The 18813-nt window shown below is 39.5% G+C and overlaps 1 pseudogene; it reads left to right on the top strand.

Annotated features, from left to right (window-relative positions):
* The first annotated feature begins 8572 nt into the window (after positions 1–8572).
* LOC123450939 lies at positions 8573–10429 on the top strand (annotated as a pseudogene).
* Positions 10430–18813: the final 8384 nt, after the last annotated feature.

Raw genomic sequence — 18813 nt, forward strand, 5'->3', positions numbered from 1 at the left:
ACAAATCTTGAAATGTTTGAGAAACTTAGAGATCTTGAGACTTTACTTTTTCAGATCAACGAGAGAGGTTATTGTTTGCAAGAAAGGATGTCACATACACACAATTCGATGCACAGGTTGAAGGTGAGCTTTCTTTTCTAAAGAAAAATACACACACTTCGTTTCCGAAAATTAATATGGTTCTGAAGGGAGAACCGATATAGAGACAGGTGAGACACATGTAAAGCTCTAGTTCATCCGCACTTGCGCATGACCCCATAAAATCCCACCAAGAGACGTTGACATCGCTGGAGACAACAACCCTCAAGCTCGCAAGAACCCCTACACTCGTGACACGCATGCTCTCCACAAAACTAGTAGGCCTGCAAAAAAAAATTAGTTTGCTATTAAAATTATTTTTAGTTAATATTTTTTGATTATTCTTAGTTAATGTTTTAGTTGATTCTTTTTATTTTTTTTAATAAATAAATAATTTGATAATTTTAGTTAATATTTTAGTTGATTCTTTTTAGTTCATTCCTTTTAGTTAATGTTTTAGTTGATTTTTTTAGTTCATTCTTTTTAGTTAATATTTTAATTGATTCTTTTTAGTTTATTTTTTAATAAATAAATACTTTGATAATTTTAGTCAATACTTTTTTTAGTTCATCCTTTTTAACAATCAATACTTTGATACTTTAGTTAATATTATTTTAATTTTTTTTAGTTCATTTTTTTAGTTTTTTTTTGCTATTAGTTATTCTTTGAGCTAAATGACCCTGAAATTGAAAATGACTACAAATGAACTCTGAAAAGGTTAAAAATTGACATTATATGATCATTCCACCCATATAACATGTGTTAAAAAGTTAAGAGAGTTATCGCAAAAACTGGATGTACTTTCTGTACAAAATGGACAATTTCTTTTGAAGTATCACGGTTTTGAACGTAAACTCATCTGTTATAAAGATATTTTATTTTTTTTGAACTTATTTCAACTCCAGACTTATTGTGCGTTCAACAGGCACCATTCAAAGTCACATCATCAATTTTCAAACCTTTCTAACTTTATTTGATATTTTTTATGTATTTACTGATTTTTTTAAGCTAAATGACTCTCAAATTGAAAAGCACTACAAATAAATTTTTGAAAAGTTTGAAAGTTGGCATGATATCATCATTTCGTCCACATAGCATGTGTTAAAAATTTAAGAGGGATATGGTAAAAACTGGATGCACTTCGTGTAAAAACGAACAATCTCTTTTAAAGTATCACGGTTTAGAACGAAAATTCATCTGTTACAAAACGATTTCATTTTTTTTAAATTTCTTTCAACACCAGAGTTTTTATGCGTTCAAAATGCACCATTCAAAGCCACATCATCAATTTTTTTCTTTTTCTGATTTCATTTGGTATTTTTCACGCATTTACTCATGTTTTTAGCTAAATGACACTGAATTTGAAAAGCAGTACAAATTAACTCTAAAAAGGTTGAAAGTTGGCATTGTTTCACACACATAACATGTGCTAAAAAGTTAAGAGGGTTACGATAAAAACTGCATACACTTCGTGTACAAAACGGACATTTTTTTTGAATTATCACAGTTTCAGACGAAAACTCATCTGTTACAAAGGGATTTCATTTTTTGAATTTATTTCAACTCCAGAATTTTTGTACATTCAACATGCACCATTCGAAGCCACATCATCAATTTTCAACCCATTCTGATTTCATTTACTATTTTTTATGCATTTACTGATTTGTTTTGAGCTAAATGACTCTAAAATTGAAAACCACATAAATGAACTCTGAAAAGGTTGAAAGTTGGCATTGGAATCATCATTCACCCACATAGCACATGCTAAAAAGTTGAGAGTGTTACGACAAAAACTGGATGCACTTCATATACAAAATGGAAAATCTTTTTCGAAGTATCACTGTTCGAATGAAAACTCATCTATTACAAAGGGTTTCATTTTTTGAACTTATTTCAACTCCAGACGTTTTGTATATTCAACATGCACCATTCAAAGCTAAATCGTCAATTTTCAACCTATTCTGACTTCATTTGATATTTTTTATGCATTTACTGATTTGTTTTGAGCTAAATGGCTCTGAAATTGAAAAACACTACAAAGGACTCTGAAAAGGTTGAAAGTTGGCATGATATCACCATTTCACCCACATAGCATATGCTAAAAGTTGAGAGGGTTACGTAAAAAAATGGATGCACTTCGTGTATAAAATGGACAATCTCTTTCGAATTATCACAGTTTCGAACGAAAACTCATGTGTTACAAAAGTATTTCATTTTTTGAACTTATTTCAACTGCAGATTTTTCGTGTGTTCAAAATGCATCATTCAAAGCCACATTATCAATTTTCAACACTTTCTGATTTCATTTGGTATTTTTCCTGCATTTGTTGATTTTTTGAGATAAAATGACCCTGAAATTAAAAAGCACTACAAATGAATTCTGAAAAGGTTGAAAGTTGGCATGGTATCATCACTTCACCCATATTGCATGTGCTAAAAAGTTGAGAGGGTTACGGCAAAAATTGGATGCATTTCACGTACAAAATGAACAATCTCCTTTGAAGTATGAGGGTTCGGACGAAAACTTATCTATTACCAAGGGATTTCAATTTTTTTGAACTTATTTCAACTCCAGACTTTTTGTGCGTTTAACATGCGCTATTCAAAACCACATCATCGATTTTTAACTCTTTGTGACTTCATTTGGTATTTTGTATGCATTGACCCTGAAATTGAAAAACACTATAAATGAAACTCTAAAAATGTTAAAAGTTCGCATGGTATCATCATTTCAGCCACATAGATAGCATGTGTCAGAACAGTTCGTGAACAGTAATTTTTTTTACAAACCCCGATTTGTCTTTTTGCTGAGACCTGCTCAGATGTCCAAATAAGTTGAAATTTGGGGCGTTCCTCACGCATCAAATTATATATCACACAAAAAAAATGAATTTGTTTCAATTTTTCTAGTATTTTTTTGTTTTATCGTGAGCGCGGGTGCAGATGAGCCCGGAAACAGAAACGCCGCTCCCATGCCGCGCGTTATTTAATTTATAAGAGCATCCCTAGTAGTTGCCCTAAGATATGGACCGAGCCCATTTTACGGCACTTGGGGGGCAAAAATACAACCTCCAAGAGTTGCTTTATCATAATATTTTTGCCGCAAACCAACCTGTGGTTGGATGGTTAGAGGGACGGTGATAACGCCATCAGTGTTCAAATCCTGGTGCTTGCATTATTTCTGGATTTATTTCAGAATTTCCTGCGATACGCTTTCAGTGGGAGGAGACGTTTTCGTCGACGACGAGGCGTCTACAGTGACTTCGTAAATCTCAAGATGATATGCCGGCTTAGTCTTTTAAAAGTGCTCATAAAGATAACATGTGCGTGTGTGCATTCATAGAGGTTAGCACTGCCCAAATATTCAGCACCCCACCTGGGCTGCTGCCGATAAAACAGAAACACAACCGCTATGTTTCTGTTTCTCAACATCCCTAGTAGCTGCTCACAACTACTCATTCATGTCTTGATTTTTCTTCTCCAACCGTATATTTCTCAACGAAGCCCCGATGACTTGCCACTACTCAATCCACTACACCATGAGCAAAATTTAGGGGTCACAATATCTGCCGCAAAAACTAGCCAATAACTACATCATGGACGTTAGCCACACGAAGAACAACTGCATATGCATTCTCTTCATCCCTTACCCCCATGTCGGTGGTGGCGGTAGATCGACCGAGGGCCTTGAGCTCACCTGCGTCTTACCAAGCCCGAAAGAACCAAACAAAGGGCATGGAGCCAGGTGCGTGATCATCACCGACACGAAGAACAACTGCACATGCCAAAGGCGCGTAGCGTCTGTAGTATTCTTGTGTTGTGCCGAATAAATAGTCACATAAATGATAAAAAAGAAGTTACAAAAATAGGAAAGAAAACTGAGATTATCATAATTTACCGCCACATCAAACGAAGCTCCGAAAATGTGGAATCTCGTCTGGCGACAATTATAACCAGCGAGACGATTCACCAGGATAACCGGTGCATATGAAGTGCTTTGGTGACATGAGCGTATGCAATTTTGTTTGGCCGGGTTTTAGAGCATCAGGAGGGTCAAGGTTTTTAGGGAAACGGGAGGTTTGGCCGGTTTGAGGACCAATAACAGATTTGTATTTCCACTTTTGTATGCGCAAAGGCTCTAAATCGATCTACAATCTGGGTTTTCCATTTCTGAATCATGCATTTGTGCTACGACATGCAGGTGCAAACGATTCGCTTCTACATCCAGTTCTTATGATTGTGCTATTATGTATTTCTTGCACTCTGTGATAATATATTTTTTCCCCAACTATAACCTAACCACTCTTCCGGTCACACGGTTTCTTCAACAAACATACGGATTGCTCCGGTTCTGAAGGCCATGCATGGCGGTCAGTGGGTGCTTTCAATGAACTCTAACAAAATTAACTCCTGCGGCGCCGCCTTCTCTTCACAGCATCAGCAGGACAAGCATGATCAGGGCGATTCCTTGCGTTGTTCTCAGAATCCACAGGAGCAGGAGCAGAAGGAGAGACACAAGCAGAAGCACGAAGGATGGATATCGATGACCGCTGAGGTAAAATCAGCTGCACGTATTCTATCAGATCCTTTGCAGTCGCATTCTCTTCTTCAACCATCTTCCTCATCCGCTCCTTCATTGCCGTCAGGCTATCTAACATTTGCTCTGCCTCAACACGGAAAGACTCCCTATCCGCCTTCATTTTGGCAGCCATTTCCATCACTTCTGCCCGCACTTTATCAAGCTCCAAGTCAGTTTTTTCGCTAGAAGAGACATCCAGCGTCCCTTCACCTTTTTTATAATAGGCTGAAATGAGCAAAATAATGTGAGATGTAATTAACATCCAACTTTGAAGAAGCTCAAAACTTCATCCAGAATTTGACCTTGTTCCTCTGATCGATGGAACCAGGACAGATATATAGGCTCATAGGGAATTACCATATGAGGAGGTTAACCAGTTAAATGTATGCTAGATCTAGTTTTTTTATATAGTGTGGTCATCGGCTGTCTTTTACCTTGACCACCTCAGATTTTTCATGAGGTGGATCGGAGGAGAGTAAACTCAAAAGACAATATCCCAAGTAGTTTATTTTGACACATAAATAAACATATATAGCATCATGCAGTGTGTGGGACTGGTTATCTCTAACATTATTAGGAGATGATGTGGAGTAATCACAGAGATAGTATTGTTCCAAGTGTTGCTTTCCCTGAAGAGAGGGGAAAATGTATTGTTTCATATCAACCGAGATATATATCTAAGAAAAGAAACAACTAATAAATTAGTAATTCTAATACACATGTACACCAGAAGCAAGAGATAAAAACCTGTAAGCAACTGTCCCATAGATTTTCTGGTGCATATAGGTTGGTAATAAGCTTGTCTTCAAATTGTGCGCCACACTGAGGGCACTGGAAAGGAAGATATAGATGCATGCATAAGCCATGTACCTTCACTCACATATACCTACTCTGTTCCAAAATAAGTGTCGTTGATCTAATACAAAATTTATATTAATTTAATACTAAATCTGCAACACTTATTTTTGGACGGGGGGAGTACGCACGACACGAGAGATAGCTAACATAAAGTGTATACAGGATTACACATGGCACCTTTGCACTATCAAGGGCAGAATGATGCAGCCACCTCTCCAGACAAGATCTTCCATATACCATAGTATCTAGTTTTATTCGAGGCACCATGTCACCCACATCATTCGAATTATTTGGGCTACTAAATATAGAATTTATAGCTATCATCTAATCAGGGAGCTTGATCCAAACTGTATTTAATTACCTAACACATTTGATGTAGTAGATAACAAGTTATGACCTTATTTGTTTTCAAAAAACGGAAATGGAAATCAGCGATTACTAAAAATCTAGAAAAGAAAAAGAGGGAAAATGTTAAATGAGTAAAAGAGAGAAAAAAGGAGAAAAAGTGAACATCGGTTATAAAAACAAGACGAGTCAGTGAACTACGACTCAGCCACAGCTCGGTCAGTAGGAAAAAAAATGACAAGACAAAAGCGGCCCATTATCAGATGTAGCATGTATAGCCAGCGAGAAAACACTGCCCACATCACTGTCTAAAAATAGAAATATCGACAGCAAATAACACGAATATATGTGCATATTGATCCAATGGTCACACACGTGAATGAGACCAAACAAAAAAAATCAGCTTCCTGAATTTTATCATAACTGGTGAAAAACAAATACATTTTATATAGACAAATAAAAGGATAAAATTTTGACACACTAACTTAGAAAATGGAAAATTATTGATAAATCAAACTCAGCTAGCAAAACCGAATAACTTTACCAACGGCACACTCAAAAACAATTGTGAGTCCACCGAAAATTCACGTTTTCTGTGTTAGAGCATCCACAGCATGACCCTTAAAACCCTCCTCAAACGCCTGGTAGGCCGCCCGATCATAGCCCGGTCACAAAATCTCGACCCAGACGGGCCTTTCAAGCCGGCCTCAAACGCCCGGGCTGATCGACACCCTCCATTTCCAACCCAAATATGGGACGGATATGAGGACGCCCGGGCACACGTCTACCACACATATATTCGTCATCATCCATTCGCCGAACCAAACCCTAGCGACTCCCCTCCAGTCCCATCCCCCACCCAAGCTCACCTCCAACATCGTGGGCAGGGGATCCGAGTCCTTCACCTTCAGATTCGTCGACCACGAGCTCGTCCCACGCAGCCCCGAGGAAGAGATATGTTGTCCGGCTTGCGGTCCGCCACTCGCGGGAGGCGGCCGCCCGACGATAGCGCTCAGACGTACTCGCAACACCGGGATTTCATTGCTTTCGCATAACCGGTGCTTGGATCCGGCTTTGCTGCCTCACCGGAGGCGGTGCGGTCCATCTGACGTCTGAACGCCGTGGCGGAAGCGCAACCCCATCGTTGGCGCGCCGAGGATGAAGCATGGACGACCTCGGACGATGTCATGGCGCGCGTGCCGGTCGGGCAAGGCAACGGGCATGGGATGCGGCGAAGGCTCTCGCGGCGGCGGATATTGGAGAGACAGACTCATACTCTCCGGCGCCTCGTATGCTGCATGGGTGCGGGCGCCGCAAACGCGTCGTGGTGGACGTCGGCTCCTTCCAGGAAGGATCCTTCATCGGCTAGCACCGTCTAGGTCCTCGTCGATGATCAGACGGACACTATGAGGGGCGCAACCAACCGCCGGACATGGGCACAACGCGATCGGACGAGCTCTGCTTAGTATTAGGTTTACGTTGCATTTAATTAATAGTGTAGATTTAAGGTTTCCAATTTGAGGTATCCATATGTAAAATGCATTATTTAAGACGTGACCTGTCAATGCGTGCGGATGCGTTCGCAGGCATTCGAAGGGCCGAATTTGAGGCGTCCGGATGTAGATGCTCTTACGCGCACTAATCTTGCCAAACATCTTTCACTGGCTTGTTTTTTTAACACGTCTTTCAGTGGCTTGTTTTGGAACGAGTGAACGTCTGTAGGCGCACGCACACAAAATCAAAACCCGCGTCCACAGACGGTAGTTTTGGGCACGAGACGGGCAAACAGCAGCACGCAATTGTTGCAATTTCATATTGGCATGAGCGAATCATCCTCGATCTTATATATATATATATATATATATATATATATATATATATATATATATATATATATATATATATATACACTAGCAAAAGGACTCATGCGTTGCAACGGAAGAAAGAAATACCACACGGCACACGCTCTTAATTTATAAAAAATGTCTATAATTTGAGAATTTATAGTTACGATACAAATAAAGATGTTCTTATCCTACAAAAATGCAGTTCAAAATTTCACAGGTCTTCTATTTTAACACGGCTTGCATGTAGATTTAATACGTACAAAGAATCAGTCAAGTGACCTTCAGTTTCATCTCTAATCCTGATTTTGTTGACGTGTTTATTCCCAACCCGGATGAGTACCGGTATGAAAGAAAGACGAATAATGACTTATTTAGTAAGATTGCACCCTAGATAGTATTTTTATTAAACGTTTAACAGATAAAATAATATCATATTTAAATTCTACATATTTTTTTAATCAAATTCCATGTATACGGTTTAAAAGATATGAGTATTTAAAAAAATATTTAATATATACTACGAGTTTAATGTCATAAACAGTAAGAGCTTTTTTGTAAAATCACCTTGGTGGGTTTTCCGACAGAAACGATAGCCTCTTTATTATTATTATTATTATTGTTATTATTAGGTGTGTATATATATATATACTAGCATGCATACCGGCAGTCCGGCACGAGTAATTGACGCGCCATTCTCATGCAGGAATTGACCAGGAATTACATGATCGATCATCATATATGGCTGGCGCCTATCTGTATCCAAAACATAGCTAACTCAAGAGGATGCACACCGGCCGGCCGAATACAATTTCGTTCTCAGATCGAGCAACCATGAGGGACCTTCACCTCAGCAATCCTCATCCCCATGGCCATGCGAGGAGCAGCAGCAGATTCTTCGTCGTCGCCGTCGTGTCCCTCAGCACTCCTCGCGGCTTTCAACCTGCTGACCACGACGAGGATCCCAGACCGGCGGCCGCTTGCTTCCCAGTCCCACACGCGACGACGAGGCGACGGCATGGCCGGCTCGGGGTGCGACATTTTCAGGGGCGACTGGGTGCCGGACCTGGACCCGCCCTATTACACCAACGACACCTGCTCACCGGGGATCATCGACGAGCACTACGACTGCATGAGGTTCGGCCGGCCGGACCTGGGCTTCCTCCAGTGGCGGTGGCAGCCCGCCGGCGACGGCTGCGACCATGCCCCGCTTCGACCGGCGCCGCTTCCTGGCCCTGATGAGGGGGAAGACCATCGCCTTCGTCGGGGACTCGCTGGCCAGGAACCACAAGGACTCTCTCATCTGCCTGCTCACCAGGGTGCCTACTTCTCTTCCAATCTTCACTCCATCTTAATCGTCTTTACTTCTCTTTCTATATCTAAATGAAAATAATAACTTTAAAAAAGATTTTAGTTTTTTCCGGGATTTGTCATATAATTTCCGTTTCCGTAACAGTCGGTTTTGTTGGTTAAATTTATGGTGAAGCTTAGATCTTAAAAAATCTAAACACATTGTATTTTAGCGCGTCTACTGGAGCTACGCGCGCTGCATTTTACAGCGATTGCTGGAGCCGGCGCAGACTGCCGCGTCAAAACAGAAAAAAAACACGCCACATACTGATTTTTAACACGCCGTGTGATTGAGCGACTGTTAGAGCATGTACAATAATGTACAGTCAGCAGGCTGTAAGGATTAAAATACTATATTTTTGCTGAGTTGGATGAGAGAGAAGAGGAGAGAGAAGGGAAACGGGCTCTTCGTGAAGAGTCAGCTCTAACACGTGCTCCTAGGTGTTTTATGAGAATGAAAGGTGGACCATATATGATAAAAGTAGTACTCTTTTGTAGCTAACTATTGTACAAGCTAGCTATAAGGTGAGCTATAAAATGGCTTATAGCCAGCAGTTGGCTATACTATTAACCATGCTCTTAATAATGATCTAATACATGCATGCAGATGGCGAGGCCTATCATAAAATCCTCGAAAGAGAAGCACACGGTGTACTACTACAAAGACTACAACTTCACGATGGCCAGCTTCTGGGTGCCCTACCTGGTCCGGCACGAGATGATCGACGACGACGGGCCGGCACACACGGGCCTGTGGAACCTATGCCTGGACGAGCCGGAGGAGGTGTGGGCGTCGCATGTATCCGAGTTTGACTACGTCGTGGTGTCAGCGTCGAGCTGGTTCTACCGCCCGTCCATGTTGTACGAGGGCGGGCAGCTCGTCGGCTGCCACTATTGCCAGCGGCCCAACGTCACGGACCTGACGTTGCGCTACGCCCTGCGCATGGCGACGCGGGCCGCGCTGCGGGCGCTGTCCGGCGCCGACGGCCGGTTCCGCGGCACGGCGCTGCTGCGCACCGTGGACCCGTCGCACTACGAGGGCGGCGAGTGGAACAAGGACGGCGACTGCCTTCGGACGGCGCCGCAACGACGCGGGGAGAAGAGGGTCGAGGGCTTCGAGCTTGACTTCCGCGCGCTGCAGGTTGAGGAGTTTGCGGCGGCGGAGAAGGCGGCGGCCGATGGGGTGAGGGTGAAGCTCATGGACACGACGGAGGCCATGATCCTGCGCGCCGACGGGCATCCCAGCAAGTATCGGGCTTGGACGCCTGACAAGCTCATGAAGAACCAGCTGTATAGCGACTGTGTGCATTGGTGCCTTCCCGGCGCCATTGATACATGGAACCACATGCTGCTCCATATGCTGCTCAACGAGTGACTGCACTTTCATTATAAATAAATGATACGTACTCCGTTTTATAACTTAATATAAGACATTTTTATATCATTGTGAATTCTAAAAGCGTCTTATATTAAGTTACGCACGAAGTACATGATATTATAAATAACACTTTAGCTGTATGTATGTTGCCTGAAAATTAAATTTGGGCCAGTCAATTTTTCAAACCGTTGATTACATTTCCATTATTGGTGCTCTTCTTTTCTGTAGAATTCGTCCTTTGTGTGTGTGTGCGTGATTTGTTTGTTTTGGTTGAAAATTGGACCGACTTATGCTTTGGGTCTTTTAGTGGGCTGAAGCCATTAGTCTGTCTAACGACCCATCCTTTCCCCTTTTTTTTTAGCTTTTGTTTTATTTTAATTTATTAAAACTATTACAATTTTCTTTTGTGGAGTTTTTTGGATTTTAGGAGAGCATACATATATTTTATATAGTATGTGCAAATATTGCAATGTTATGTGACTAATTTCTGCATAATAAAAAAAGTGCAATCTTAATGTAAAGTTGGAAGTATTTTTTTTCCTAATACCACGTATTGTTTTTTCCTTATAAAGCATCATTATTTTGATTTTTTATTTACATTAGTTTTATTTCATATTTTTCTTCTTTAATGCCAACACCAATGCTTGCACTTCATTACTTTTTAAGGAAACTTTTTTCTTCATAAATTCCACAATTATATGTTTATTATAACATACTCCCTCTATCCCAAAATAAGTGACTCAACTTTGTACTAAAGTTAGTACAAAGTTGAGTCACTTATTTTGGGACGAAGGGAGTACTTTCTAAAATCACATTTTTTTGTATATCGTATGCAAATTATGTCATTGAACATGGTAGTTTTTTGTTTAAATTTTTGTTCTTAAATGGTATGTACGAATGCAACCAATTCATAATTTTTTAGATAACTTCTTTATTTAATTTTTAATTTTTCATGTTTTTTATTCTTTATTCTTAAACAGTAATACCAAAGCCAGTAATTGATTCTTTCTTTTAAAATTTATTAGTTTGATCGCTGGTTTTCGGAAGCTTCCTTCTTTTTTCAATTTGGTTTTTGCTATACTAGTTTTGTTTGGTTTTTATTTGTTTTTTTATTATTCTTATACTTCTTTTCTTAATGATGTATTTCATGTTTGCGATCTTTTTATAAATGTGATGAACCTTTTTTCGAAGTTAACGAATTTATGTTTTCAAGATTAATAATTTGTTTCATCTCGTTGAACTTTTCATAAGTTGAGAACCTTTTAAAATTTTCTAATTTGTTAATGTTTTCAAATTAGTAATTTTCTCAAAATTGATGATTTTTTTTCAGAATAGAGGTACTTTGTTTCAGATCAATGATTTTGTTTTCAATGCCGATGAACTTTCTGAAATTGATGAACTTTATTTTCAAATTTGACGAGCATGTTTAAAAATCAATGCATTTTTGTACAGTCAATGAACTTTTCTTTGAAGTTATTGATTATTTTTATTTTTTTGCAAGTTTTTGAATTCTTATTTTTTTTTAATATATTTTGTTGAAGGGTCATCGTTCGATCGGTCAAAAAGACAACCGTCAACTTGTCAAACTGGTGAACCAGTTAAACATGATAAGTTAACCGGGAAAACGACATGCCCGTGAGCGAGCGATGTCATCCTTCTTAGGCCAGCCCAAGAAAAGGTGAGTGTGGACGATGGTTTCATTTACTAGCGCAGAGGGCGCCAAAGAGGAGGTCTCCTAATTTGAAGAGGGGGTTGCCTTATATAGCCAGGGATAGGTGGGATAAGTAGACTATTTGGCTAGTTTAGATGAGAGGAAAATATTTAGCCTGTTATCATTTTTAATAGCAAATAGATATAACATTAGTGTGCGCATATTGAATTGTTGGGGCATCCAAGGAACTCCGACTGACTTGAAAATTCAAAGATAGCCTTGTTATAAAATAACAGGGCACACAGAAATAGCAACCTATTTGAAGTTTGTTGGATATTTATTTACAAAATAGCTCTATTTATACAATAAATGAGGTTTGCACTACGAGTGATGTCTAGACTCGTGCTAAAATCATAAAATAAATTGGGTGCCTCTCAAATAACACAAAAAGTATGTGTCCCTGGTTTGGGGCGAGTCTCGAGGTAGAACATTGAAAGGTAGAACGGTTTAGTATCAACAAAATAGCAAAATAAAATATCAAAGTTAATTATTGAATTAACCCAATATGATGCTTAGAATGCTTATGAGATGCATATGATGCAAAAATTAATATGATAACAAAATATATCCAGAGTATTACTTCCGGGCTATTACATGGATCGAGGGAGAAAGGGTAGTGTGACCTCGTACGTTTAGGATTAGCTGAACCGTGTTCCTGTATGTAGACTTAGTATCTGCCGTGTGTTTTCACCGGAGCTGATTTTTTATTTATTGTATAAAAGCTATGTCCCAATTAAGGTAGAAGGGGGCATCCTCTATTCTTAAATAGTTACATCCCATTATCTATTTTTTCTTTTCATGCAATTATGCCACATCATCAAGTCATGCATTTGCTTATAAGTTATAATTTATGCACTAATCTATTCATGCAACCATGCCACCTCACCAACCATGCATGTTAGGCCCTGTTTGGAACCATCCAGATTATATAATCTGGTTTTTATAATCTATTGTATTTTCAAACAGGACAGTTTATATTGTAGATTTTATAAACTAGATGACCAGATTATTATAATCTCATAATCTCCTCTACCCCAGCTAAAATGAGATTATGGATTACAAATGACGTGTTATCCTTGTAAACTTCAAGAGAATTACGCAGTGCCACCGTCACTTTTCTATTTTTCCTTGTAAACTGAGGGCAAACATGTCATTGTACAATTTAAAAGCTGGTTTACAGTTTATATAATCTGGCCTCCAAACATGCCCACCTGGATTATTTTTATAAACCAGATTATGTAATCTATGTTCATAATCCAGATTATTATAATCTATTATGGTTCCAAATAGGGCCTTAATTTGTTTCACTTTTTTTTATGTGGACATAGATGGTCATTTACACATTTTTGTAGCATGACCTACATATATTTGTATGTTGTACACTCGAAACAAATATATGTAGATCATATGTTACACATTTTGGTTAAAAATGGCACCAAGTTTGACTTCAATCCAATATGTTTCTCTTTTGACACAACATTTTGTCACATGCTTCATATACTTTATTGTTTTAAAATATATTCCAAGAGCATTCTAAATTTGTATTTGCAATAGTAATAGTTTTGTAGCATCTATTTATGTATATATTTTCCCAGGGTTCCCGAAGCAACGTGCGGAGCATCATCTAGTAATTCCAACTTACATGGCATGTGACAAGCGGGAAGCACCAAGGATTATAATTATAATTTTCTCATCATTATAATATGATAGGCTCGATCGTGCGTGGTCACCAAATTAATATGATGCATTTTTAATAGTTAACTTAATGTGATTCAACGGTGTACGAGAAGGTGCGGTCAAATATGACGTGGAATTGACTAACGTACTTACATGATGTTGCAAAAGGTAAGTTAATTAAGATGGAGTTGATGTAGTGTCGCAAAAGATAAGTAAATTAAAGTGAATGAGCGGCGTATTGGGGAGAGGCATGATGAAAAAAATGGTTGGATAAAAAAACATGGGATGGACATTGTAGAAAGGGGGAACCGGTTGACGAAGATTTCTGCGTGGCAAGAAAGAGAACACTATTAGTATCAGGGATAGAGAAGAGGATATTGGGCCTGACCCAATTCGTTTTTTTTTCACTTTCTTTAGTCAGTAATACATTAACATATTTTTCAACATGAACTTTGGAGATAGATATTCATGATCACTATTTTTATGAAATAAATGAAAGTTTGTCCATAGATTTGTACTTTTTTCTGAAAGTAAATATGTACTGACTTGATTTATATTAATATTTTTTGCGGGTATTATATATAGTAATCTTTTCTGAAAACATGAGATGAATATTTTTGTAATAACTTGCAAAATATGATCTAATTTTTTTAACATACTGAACATGTAGCATAGGGACCATTCGACATAAATGGAAAACTATATCTAAAACAATGAACATCCAACTAAAAAAAACAATGAACATATAGCATAGAGTAAAAATCACTAGCACTACTAGGAAAAGTGCTATAGATAATATAGACACTAATGGCGTACCAGACAAGCGGTGCGTCACTATTATATAGCAGTAACGCACCATGTGCAGGTGCGCCATTAGTGTGATGGACACTAATGGCGCACCACACACACGGTGCGCCACTAATAATATTTTTTTCTTCCAAAGTTACTAATGGCGCACCGGGGCAGAGTGCGTCATTACTAGTTTAACTAGTAATGGCGCACCACTCAACCAGTGCGCCACTCCTATATTTTTTTTGTTTTTTTACAAAACTACTAATCCATTAGTAACCAGTGTTACTAATGGCGCATTGTAGGTGGTGCGCCATTAATGACTCGTAGATTTTTGTAAGGTTGAAAGTGAAGGCGCCGCTCTCCTCCTCACTTGTCTCCGACGCCTTTGGATCTCGCCGAGCCGTCGCCGCCGCCCGCGTCACCATCGCGCCTCCCCGCCGCTGCGAAGGTACAGCTCCTCGTCGCCGCCCCTGTTCCCATCCCTCTCTCTCTCTCTCTTGTCCGCCGGCGCGCATGGGAGCCCCTCTTCCCCTCATCCTCCTCCCATCTCCCCTCCCCTAAATCCTTCATTATTAACTTGATTTTGGGGTGCGCTACGAACAGAGGAGGGGTCGCACTCCCACACGAACGAAGGAGCTAAGGTTCTCCTTCTCCGCCACCGACACTGCAGCCGGCCCTCCGGCGAACTTCCAGCCCGCGCCGCCGCCCGGAGCAGCGCGTCCCCAGACGGAGCGGGCGGTTGCCCTCTTTGGGTTCGACACCGACCGTACTCCCGTGGCTTTTCCTCGATTCACCCGGGGGCCAGGGCGACTTCAGGCTCAGGTACCCGCAGGCAGGCAGAGTCTAGATCTGTGTTTATTTTCGCGTCTCAAGCCGATGAACTGATTTGTAGGATCTAGTAGATCTGTGTGCGGGTTGTGTTGAATCTGCCATGGCCGGGGCTCTTGTAAAGTTGCAATTTTTGTGAGCTAGTAGTAGCATTCGAGGCCGGTCGGTGGGTTATACGCGAACAATACAGCAGGCTCAGAGCTAGGGCTTGTTGAGGGATTCGTGATTATTGATGGCTTATCCGTAGTTGAAGATTGATAACAAATTTGAGGGCTTCCCTCTTGACGACCACAGGGATGTGGTTTTTGTCAGTAAAAGGCTGCAATTTCGTCCATCCCTAATTCCCTATACAAACTGTCTGTTCAATTTTGTCCATCCCTAATTCCCTATATACAAATTGTCTGTTCAATGCCCTTCACCCCCCACTGGAAGCAGAGCTGCTTATTACAAGATTTTACTTGATGCTCTGTTTTTTACTGTTATGTTAATCTCTTTTCTTCTTCTTCTTCTGCTCTATTATAAAGAATAGATGAGCTAATTTAGATGTGAACCTGAGCTATTACATGTGAACCTACGTTACAGTTGGTATATATGTACATTTTTTAAGACGGGTACGGATTTATTCTTGATAGAATTGTAATGTGAAGGCAGGCAAAGTGTTGTACTGTTGCTACATTGTACTCATGGATGGTTACTGATGTGGACTCTTCTATTGAACTACCAATGTTCCGTGTTCTGATCTCCCATTCCATTACCTGAACTACAGACAAATACCGGCAACCAAAAGGGCAACGTCGGATTCTTTTGGAGCTGGTCTTATTGGAGCACATTTGTCTTAGCATGGTATGCTACTGATCACAATAACTTGTGTTGATTCGTGTATTAACTGGTAATGACGAGGTGAAAACTTGAAATGTCCTTTTCACAACATGTAACGTCTGAAACTGCTGCCTTGGTTTTCAATTGCCGAATCGGTCAATGGCACATTTGCTTAGCCTTCTTGAGCGCATGCTGCTTCATTGGTTTGTATATATAGTTTAATGATTTGACCAAACATTTCTGTCAGCTTAACTATATTACATCATTATCTGAACATGACTGCATATTATATTAACTATTGGGCATCCCTTAAATTCTTTTGGAGCTGGTCTTATTGTTGATGTTGCTTTTGTATACTGTAGGCAGCATGAAATAAAAAATCATGTCATCCTTTTTGTTGATGTTGCTTTTGTATACTGTAGGCAGCATGAAATAAAAAATCATGTCATCCTTTTTGTTGATGTTGCTTTTTTTTTCTTAATTTGCGTGATTTCCTATTATAGGTACTTACCAAATCTCCCTAATCGCCCAATGATTTTTCAGGTAGAACCCCTTTTTCTTGCGGAACTCTCTTTCCAGTAGTTATGTTATTTGTCTAAATACAAGACCATTCTCATGTCAAATTGTGTTCATCTGAACAGGGCTATCATTCCTACCATTAAAGGCTATGAGGATGTTGGAGATTTCACGGTTAAAGAAAGGCTGAAAACCAGTATCCGAGCGAACTTGCTCTATTATGAAATTGTGGGAGCTATCGGCTTTTCTGGAATAGTTCTGATCATAATCATGCATCATGATTGGTATGTACTCATGTTTCAAGTTTGAACTGAACTTACATATTGTACGACCCATCTAATATTTCTATGTAGTTCATTCATATGTGTGATTTTTGATTTGATCTGTTTGGGTGTGCTCTAGTGGAACAAATAGGCACTCTATTAGAACTTCTGTCTTACTTAATTATGTCAAGTGCCTTATAATGTTGTGAGCCAAGTTAATACAGATTACTCAGAGGATGCTTTTGTAAGCACAAGCCATATCACATTTTTGCGTGATCAGGAAAAAAAGGTAGAAAGTGAGGACAAGCCTTCAAAATGAGAGGGGGGGGGGTAATGCAAGGAGAAATGGAGAAATGAATTTATAAATTGGTAGAACTCAGAATTCAAAAATGTAGTGTTCCATTAAAAAAATCCATGTGCAGATTTAATGTGTATGATTGAACTATCTTTAGTTTATCGAGGTACTCTTCCTAATATTTAACTGTAATTCCAGGTTTTAGCCTTCAATTACTCGGTTGGAATGATAGAAGATATTATAATTTCTAGCTATATTTTTACAATGGTAGACTGGTCAAATCATTTTGTATGTGGGTGTACATAACTCATGTGAGGTTATGGTCGCGGTAGCGTGAGCTTTTTCATTACTTGATTTGTTTGTGCAAACCAATTTTTCTGCTTTTCAGTTTCTACTCGCGAACATGAGTAGCAGACGTGGTGTTGGGAAGCGAGCAGCAGCCGCAGCAGGCTGCAATGCCGACGAAGCGGTGGTCCATGGTGCCGTTATCATTGTCCTCGACAAAATGTCACACCAAGATGGATCTCAACATTCTCTGTGAGATTTGTCAGCCATTCTCTGTGAGTTTTTACCTGTAGTGTTGCTTTACATAATATATTGTTTTATTGGACCATGGTGTTGATGTGCTCGTTGTGTACGGCTCAGATTGTATGGCCGAGAAGCTTGGCGTACAAGCAGCACGGAACCACCATGGTTGTGCTGCCGAGCAAAGTTGTTTCCAGGTGTCCCATCAATGGCAGATGGCGCGGAGACAATGCTGCATTTGTCACAAAAAATGTATTTTCATAATACCATTGTATTTTCAAACCTTCTCTTTCCAGACAGTTAATGGAATCTGGACAGATTTATGTGAGATTATTATTTGCTCTGCAAACATTCTTAATAATTCCTCTACACGCCACATGTATTTTTTACCATCTTGCAGCAGATTTTATTTCTTGCACCATTCTCACTTCTTTGCATAGATCTGTCAAGTCAATTATCATTAGAGTTCTTTATGGTCTTTTTTATTAATTCTATTGTGAAATATGAACCATGTATGTACTTATGCATGCTAGGCTAAGTAATCTTCCCGTGAATATCAAAATAAGATGATGATAACGTCATCAGTATGACTATGCAATTAGCATTGCCATTCATGCATTCTTGACCAGTATACCTAAAAGGTCAAGCATTGCATTTGTTCTCAACCATCAGGCTATCTCCACGCATGCAGACTAGAGTATGCAATTGGAATTATTAACGTCATCAGTATGACTATGCAATTAGCATTGCCATTTATGCATTCTTGACCAATATACCTAAAAGGTCAAGCATTGCATTTGTTCTCAACCATCAGGCTATCTCCACGCATGCAGACTAGAGTATGCAATTGGAATTATTGGGGTTGCATGTTCCCTTGTTTATGTTAAGACCTTTGTTACCCACGTTTTGTTGCGCCACAATTTATCCTTTTATAGTGCCATTATTTTGATTTCTA

Source organism: Hordeum vulgare, chromosome 4H, assembly GCF_904849725.1.
Source record: "Hordeum vulgare subsp. vulgare chromosome 4H, MorexV3_pseudomolecules_assembly, whole genome shotgun sequence".
In the NCBI taxonomy this organism is placed as follows: domain Eukaryota; kingdom Viridiplantae; phylum Streptophyta; class Magnoliopsida; order Poales; family Poaceae; genus Hordeum; species Hordeum vulgare.